Here is a 7,387-nt window from a genome sequence, read left to right as displayed (position 1 = left end):
GGCTTAGGTACATCGAGTAGATTAGGCTTGGAGGGTCTCTTGCTTACTCATGTATCCCAACTGATTGTCTAGTGGATCGATTTCCGCTTGGAGGGCGGCGGAGAGGTTTTTCGCCAAGTTCTTCAGTTTCCTCTTCGAAAACACGTCTTGGTGTTTTCTGTGTTTGCATCTCTCTTCCCTACTCTTTTATATTCAATTACACTGCTATGTTGTTTAGTTTATGGATTAGAGTAGCTATTTTGTTCATCCGCTCGCTTTTACACTATTCCGCACTTTATATTAAAGTTGTGTAAAATCTATCGAGCCGTAATTTTAATCGGGGGTCTAAACAGCTCTTGTGTTTTTTCAACACGTTTTCGAGCTTTCATCCTCTGACTGGGATCCTTGCTGCACGTCCTCTGACATGACCGAGATCCTCTTCTTTTTTCTTTATTATTATTATTATTATTATTATTATTATTTCTTTCTTTTTTTCTTCTTTTTGAAACTTTGGGCCTTATGGTCATTCTTAACTTCATGAATTGGACCTTCTTTTGTTAAGGCCCATGGTCTTTCTTTATTTTTCATAGAATGGGCTTTCTTGTGAAATTTTGGCCCTCAACAGTATTATACATCATATCAATTAAATTTTTTTCATACTTGTGTCCGTATGACACTTTTAACAAAAAACATTATTACCTTATTTAATTCAATTCCGTGCGTTATACTGAGGTTGAGTGAAATTGACTTTAGAACTCACTCAAGAGTCAAGATTTTCACTTGTTTTATTTTACTGTTTTGGAAGGGAATTGTTTCTTCTTCAGTTCTTTGCCTAAAGACTAATGCCCCTTTTTGTGATTTGTGATGAGGATGAGAAGATAGTATTCTGTGATGGTGATTTGACGCAGGCACATTGATATCATGCAATATCCACGAAATATCTTTAGACCAGGAATGCCCACTGATGAATCAGTCACTTTGCACTGAATTCTTCTGATTTCGATATCAGTGTGGGGTTTAAATGTCCACTTTCAATACCAAAGTTTGGGGTGTAAAGTGTGGATAAGGCATGTGCTGTTTTCACTCCCTATCCCTGCAATATCTCATTTACAGTAAATGAGTTCCACACAACTTCAATACCAGTGTGGTGGTGTAATATAAGCGTCCTATTTTCAATACAAAAGTTTGTGATGATGTTTTCGCCCTATACAATATTAGGACCTACGAATGTGATATTGTATGAAGTGGAAACATAATATACTTTTTTTATAAGAGTGTGGCTTATTATTTTTTGGCAGAGCCCATCTATGTATATGGCTTTGGACTAATCTTCCACACTATGATCATTTTTTTTTTTTTTAAATTCCGCATTAAATGACATGATTGACCCAATATTCTACTAGTGGATATAAATAGTAATTTAGGCATTAGATACTCATTAGTCATTAGAGAGAATAATGTAGTAGGAGTATGATTTCTTAGTTTCCAGCAATTGAGAGAGGGTAATTATTGAATACTCTCAGAGTACCATAAATGTGTACTCTCCCCTCTCACATTATTGTGAGTTCCACTAATTAAATTTATGGTGGGACCCACAATTCATGTGAGAAGGAGGAATACACATTTATGGTACTCCCCGAGTATTCAATAATTTTCCCAATTGAGATATACTCATCAGCCAAATTTGGAGACATTTTATGAAGGTTTATTGTGTTGAGATTTTTTCAATGCCAAAGTTTTTCCAATTTAATAAATTTAACCCCCAAAATAAAAGTATCACATACTTTGAAATAAATCTAGTCACACTCAAGTACAATATTCAAAGGGTTATCAGTTAAAAGAAAAGAAGCTTTATTAATACTTATGCTAAACTGTAAAATGCATTCTCTAAATTTGACAGAAATTCATTTAAGTCATCTAACTTTGCTTTGGTTTAATTGAGTTTTCTATGTTTCAAATTTATTCAATTTATGCCTTTTGACCAATTGTGTTAAAAAATTTTTTTTTTTTTTTTTTTTTTTTTTTTTTTCATTTTTAATTTGAATGGTCATAATTCTTAACTAATAGCATCATTGAATTTTGTGCATACATGTTCTCCTATTTGAACATGTAAGATACCCTATCTTCATCTTGCGTTTTTCAATTCATAGCCTATCATTAATATTGGGCTAGAATTTGTAGGTTTAGGCTTGGTTACATTTACATTTGTTAATCTTTTTCTCATGAGTTGATACGATACGAAAATGGGGGTTATGTGCCTCTTGCAATATTTAAGCATGTGTTGGAGGTTGTGTTTTATATAATTGCATGTTTTTGGTACATGATTTTTGTTCATAGTCATTGCAGCATAAGTGTCCCCTACTTTTTCCCCTCTCCAATCTATAGTTTCTTGAGTTATTGTTCTTTTTGGTGAATAAATATCTTTGATATTGTTAGAACCTTTGCATTTGGTCTTCTAGGGTAAATATGAAGGTGAATTTTAATGATTCAAACAAATTTATTGACTTAAGTTAGATTTTATTTCTTTTTGTTGTCTTATGCTTCTTCTCTTTTATTTTATTTTTAAAGAAAGTAAATACGTGTGTAGGGTGGTATACCACTGTTTAAAAATTTTTCTTTGGAGTAGCTTTGTGAATTCCGAAGGAGGAAGGCCGTGGATACTTTGCTAATGCTTGCTATACATAGGGCTGAACTTGGACATTGATGCTGAAATATATCTGAGGAACTTCATCTTTTGAGACTTATCAAGTTTTTATGTCTCTCCTCTTTCGGATAATGATTTAAAAAAAAATAAATTATTCAAGTAATTACAAGTAATTGTGATTTTAATGCGGAGTCCACTTGACACTTTTCTTAGTGTTCTTTGATTCAACGTTATTGTGCTGCTCTCAATTTGGATGTTATGGAATCAATGATTCACTTATTTTGGGTTGGTACTATTTTTAGTTTAGAAAGAAGAGAAAAAGGTTTATGGGTTTTTATTTGTACAATTAGTATTTTATTTTATATTTTATTTGTAGTTTTCAATGCAACTAATATCAATTCAATATACAGACATGAAGGTGGAAATGACAATGCTTGATGATCTTTTCTTTTTTTCTTTTTTTTCGTGCATCGTACGGGTTAGCGACTAGTTGAGGTAATTGGCAAAGAATGGTATGAAGCATTTGGAGGCAGCACCATGAAGCATTCAACAAGTGGTATTCAACAAGTGTGAGACATCGTAGGAAGTTATTAGGCTCTTGAGAACTTATACTTTGGCAATGAAGCAGGGAGTTGCTGTTGGCGGCGATGAAGAGAGAATGCAGTGAAAGAGATGGAGGAAGATGGAATGAGAGGAAGTAGAAAGCAGAGAGCAAAGAGAGTTACTGTAGCAGTTGGAGTTCACGAGTGAGTTTTTTCCCTCTTTAATAAAATACTAGGTTGGGTGGCACGTGCAAGGCACGTGTTGCCTTGCCCCTTGACTTGAGTAAGAAAATCAATATAGAGTTTTTATTTAAAGAAATAGGAAACTATGTAAGAAAAAAAAAATGTATGTCATATAATGCTAATCTCATCCATATAAGAATTTTAATTACACAAATTTAGATTAAATATTCAAATATGAATATCTATTATACTACGATATTCTTTTAGAACATATTTGTTAAAAGCAATATCCATTCAATAAAAACTTCTAAGAATGCTTACAATTTTCAAATATCATCCTTCAACAATAACCAACCGAGTTTTGTTACAACATTGTAACAATATTTAATTTTTTGCAATTAATGTTGTCATATGCTATAATAGAAGCTCTTCATCAAATTCCTGCAACCATCCATAACGAAATTTTTGTTACTCATACTACCTTCTATATCATCTTACATTTTAGCTTACTTAGTTTTAGCGAACACCCTTTTAAGCAAAAAAAAAAAAAAAAAATCAATGTTAGGGAGCAAATAAAACACCCTATATCACCATTCCAACTTTCCAAGCATGACTACCAAATAAAATTCTAAATAAAAATAAAAATTGAAACAAAAAGTAAACACCCAATTTAGATATATTGAAATAACACAATGAAGCTAAATTAACTGACACAATCACATGGTGAACCTGAAATAACACTTGCAAAAATATGATATACTTAAATTGAAAAAACATATAAAATTTAATGCAATCAAGAAAAAGAAGTAGAATCCATAACTTGGAGTGCAGCCTGCATGAAGATTTAGAGGAAAAAGTTTGAAGTTGTGCATATTTGCATTTTTGAAAATTAAAACTGAGAGATCTTATATATAGCATCATTGAAGCAACCAAAGTCCAAAATAGCTTCCATATATACAAAAGACCAAATTAGAATAATTTCTTTATATTTGAGAAAGATTAGATATCCAAGAACTTCAAAATTCATATCCCTAATCCTTTTTTCTTACCTTTTTCTCAATTCCTTTGAGAAGAGAGGATAAGGAGTATGGACATTTTAATAAGCTAGCAAATACAAAGAATAAAATTTTGAAATCACTAGGGTTGCTTTTATGATGTCTACCAATGGCTTAGAGTATCTGTTGTACGCATCAGTCCATATTCTCAGAACTAATACCAGCTTTGAATTTTCCTTATAATTACATCAAAATTTCAATAAGGTAATAAAGAAAATATAAAAAGGAAACATTCTATATTAGTAGTGACCATGAATACTGATTACATGAGATAGTGAGAAAACACTCACCTTTGTCATTTAACACTCCACCAAATGCCAATTCATATAACAAGTCTTTCTAGAAGACTAGCAAGAAAACAAACTTGAACTAATGATTCCTCATGCCCCGAAGTGTAAATTAGTTGTATCTTGTTCTAACCATTGTGCATGAGTAACTCTCAATTTCACTCATGGACAACTCTGGTTGTTTTGACCACGCGAAATCTTGCAAGATTAAGGAAAATAAGGGTTTGTTGCTCTTTTCCACTACATTTCATTGCATTTCTTTTTTTTACTATTAATGCTTGGGCCCTTTTGTTCTGTCAGGTTTGTGATAGAAACTCTGAAAGTTTCTTTTGGTTGATACTTGATAAGCATTATGTTTCTAGTCTGGTAAAGTGGCATAGAGTTAGTTTCTTCTTTATTGTAAATGCAATGTGTTCTAAAGTGTAATAATTCCATTTTCAAATTGATAAAATTTATGTATCTATCATTTATGAAAAAAAAATTGATAAGACTTGGCATTTCAATATGTTCAAAAATTTTATGACTTTTAGTGGCCAAGATGTTGTTCATCATGGATGAAGACATGATCTAACAAAGGGAGCTTAAGCAAGAAGGCTAAAGTACTTAAAGAATTGTTGGACAAACAACCCATCAACACATTGTGGGCAAGTTGTCATGAACTCAATGACACGGCCTAAGCTTCACAAACACGACAAACACGCATATAGACCAATATAAACAATTTATCTTTTTTTTTTTTTCTTGAAGAATTAAGACATTATCCTCAAAATGCAAAGCTCAGCCAAGCATGGCAAAGCATAGCTATTGCCATGACAAGAAGCTAACCAAATCCAAACACATCAAAATTATGCACAAAGAACAAAAAATATAAAATAGCCATTTTTGGCATTTTCACAAACATGTATATGCATAAGCACTCTTATAAAAAACTGAAACTTTGAATGCAAAAAACCCATCCCAAATCCTATTTACTAACTCAATCACATGCAATTCAATATTATCTTCTCAAATCATAAAATCAAAAGAAGAAAGAGAGGAAAAGAACCTTATGGACATTTGCTTTCATGTCCTCGAACCTTGAAAATCTGACCTCATCAGGATGTTGTTCTATTAAGAAAAAAACAGAACAGTAAATTGGAAAATTTTTATCAAGAAAACACAATCAAATAGAAGGAATGAATGAATGAATCAAAGTGGGAAAAAAAAGGTTACAAAGAGATTTAATTGTTGCATGTGTGATCAGTAGTCTTTGGAAAGAGAGAGCTTTAGTTTCACAACTCAAAGAAGCTCAACAAATCATAGAAGCAGTCCATAATCGCTAGCTGAATAGAAAAAGTTAAAAGGTAATAACATGTACATGTCAAATATCAATTACATGGCATAATTCAACATGTTTGATTAATTCAAAAGTTAAAGAGTAACAGCACGTTTGATTAATTCAAAAGTCAAGCAAACACTTGATACCCATTCAAAAATTGATAAAATAAGAAATAACACATATCCTTTAGTGAACAAGTAAGCAAAATAATTCATATGCATTGGAAAAGTATAATCTGTTAAAGGAACCTAAAATTGTAATGACAGTGCTATTTTGCCTTTATCTAACAAAAGTGACATATCCTTTAGTGGGAGCCATAGAAAACTGCTAACTCATATAACAAAAATATATATTAAAAAGAAAATTGAGTCAATGGGGAGTAAAAAGTATAAACAACAAGAATATACAACTATAAACAAAGCTATAAAGATAAACAATCAAACAATTATCATATTGCTTGGCCACAATTAAGGGTAGAGGTTTCTGATCAATCAAAATAAGGGTATTATCCAAAGCTTTAGCAAAAGAAGTGTGGCAAATTTAGGTTTCATTAAATTTGGGGGTCTGTTGAGTTTTAAATACAAGGGAAAAAAAAAAATCAAAGAAAAATTAGAAACCTTTTGTGCCTGGCATTGAGCTCTTTGGCAATTATGGTCTTCAATTCCTTAAAACATCCAACTTATCAAGAACAATCCTTAAAAAGAAAAGAAAAAAAATCATATTACTCTCACAATTTAGTAAATCATGATGAAGGCATATTATTATTGACTAATCAAGTAAACACAATTTTTTTTTTTTTTAAAAGAAGAATAAAAACAACGAAATTTGAAGGATCTAATAAAGTCAAATATATATATGAAAAAAGCTGTTTTTTCTATAGCATAATTATTACAGATTAAATTTTTTATGATATAATTGACGACTATTAGGTTAAAATGCTTGTAACATTATCAAATTTTCTCAATGATAAGCCTTTTCAATCCAAGTACTCATTTAAAACCACAAATTATCACAAAAATATTAAGTATCTAACTAACACCTCTCACAACAAAATCCCTAAACATAACTATTCTATTATAAAACAAATTCACCACCGCATTTGTACAAACTGCAAACATAATCTCAAATAACTATTCAGATGTACTACACTCACTTAGACATTTAAATAAATTAACAATCAAAAACAACACACGCTGCTCCTAAGGTTTTATTTATATTTAAAAAAATTGAAGAAATTGCTCAATACCTTATTCTTAATCAATTACCACATAACATATATTTAATAAATAAATAAATAAATAAAAATATATATATATATATAAAGAGCTCAAACGCTATTTGTGATCTTGTGGGTTGGTGGATGTGCTAGAGATAGACGG

At 31.1% G+C, this 7,387-nt stretch overlaps 1 long non-coding RNA gene across 2 annotated transcripts; it reads right to left on the bottom strand.

Annotated features, from left to right (window-relative positions):
• Window positions 1-3,603: 3,603 nt before the first annotated feature.
• On the bottom strand, window positions 3,604-6,816 carry LOC136065710 (uncharacterized). 2 transcript variants are annotated; one of them, XR_010627303.1, is made up of 4 exons: window positions 6,626-6,816; window positions 5,903-6,012; window positions 5,736-5,797; window positions 3,604-3,789 (listed from the first exon to the last, which is right to left on the bottom strand). It is a non-coding gene; the product is annotated as an uncharacterized LOC136065710 (long non-coding RNA). The 2 variants fall into 2 exon arrangements; XR_010627302.1 differs by lacking the exon at window positions 3,604-3,789 and having other exon boundaries at window positions 5,553-5,797.
• Between the last annotated feature and the right edge of the window lie 571 nt (window positions 6,817-7,387).

The sequence above is a fragment of the Quercus suber genome, unplaced genomic scaffold (assembly GCF_002906115.3).
Source record: "Quercus suber isolate HL8 unplaced genomic scaffold, Cork oak 2.0 scaffold_1091, whole genome shotgun sequence".
NCBI lineage: Eukaryota > Viridiplantae > Streptophyta > Magnoliopsida > Fagales > Fagaceae > Quercus > Quercus suber.
This window is presented reverse-complemented; position numbering and strand designations above follow the sequence as displayed.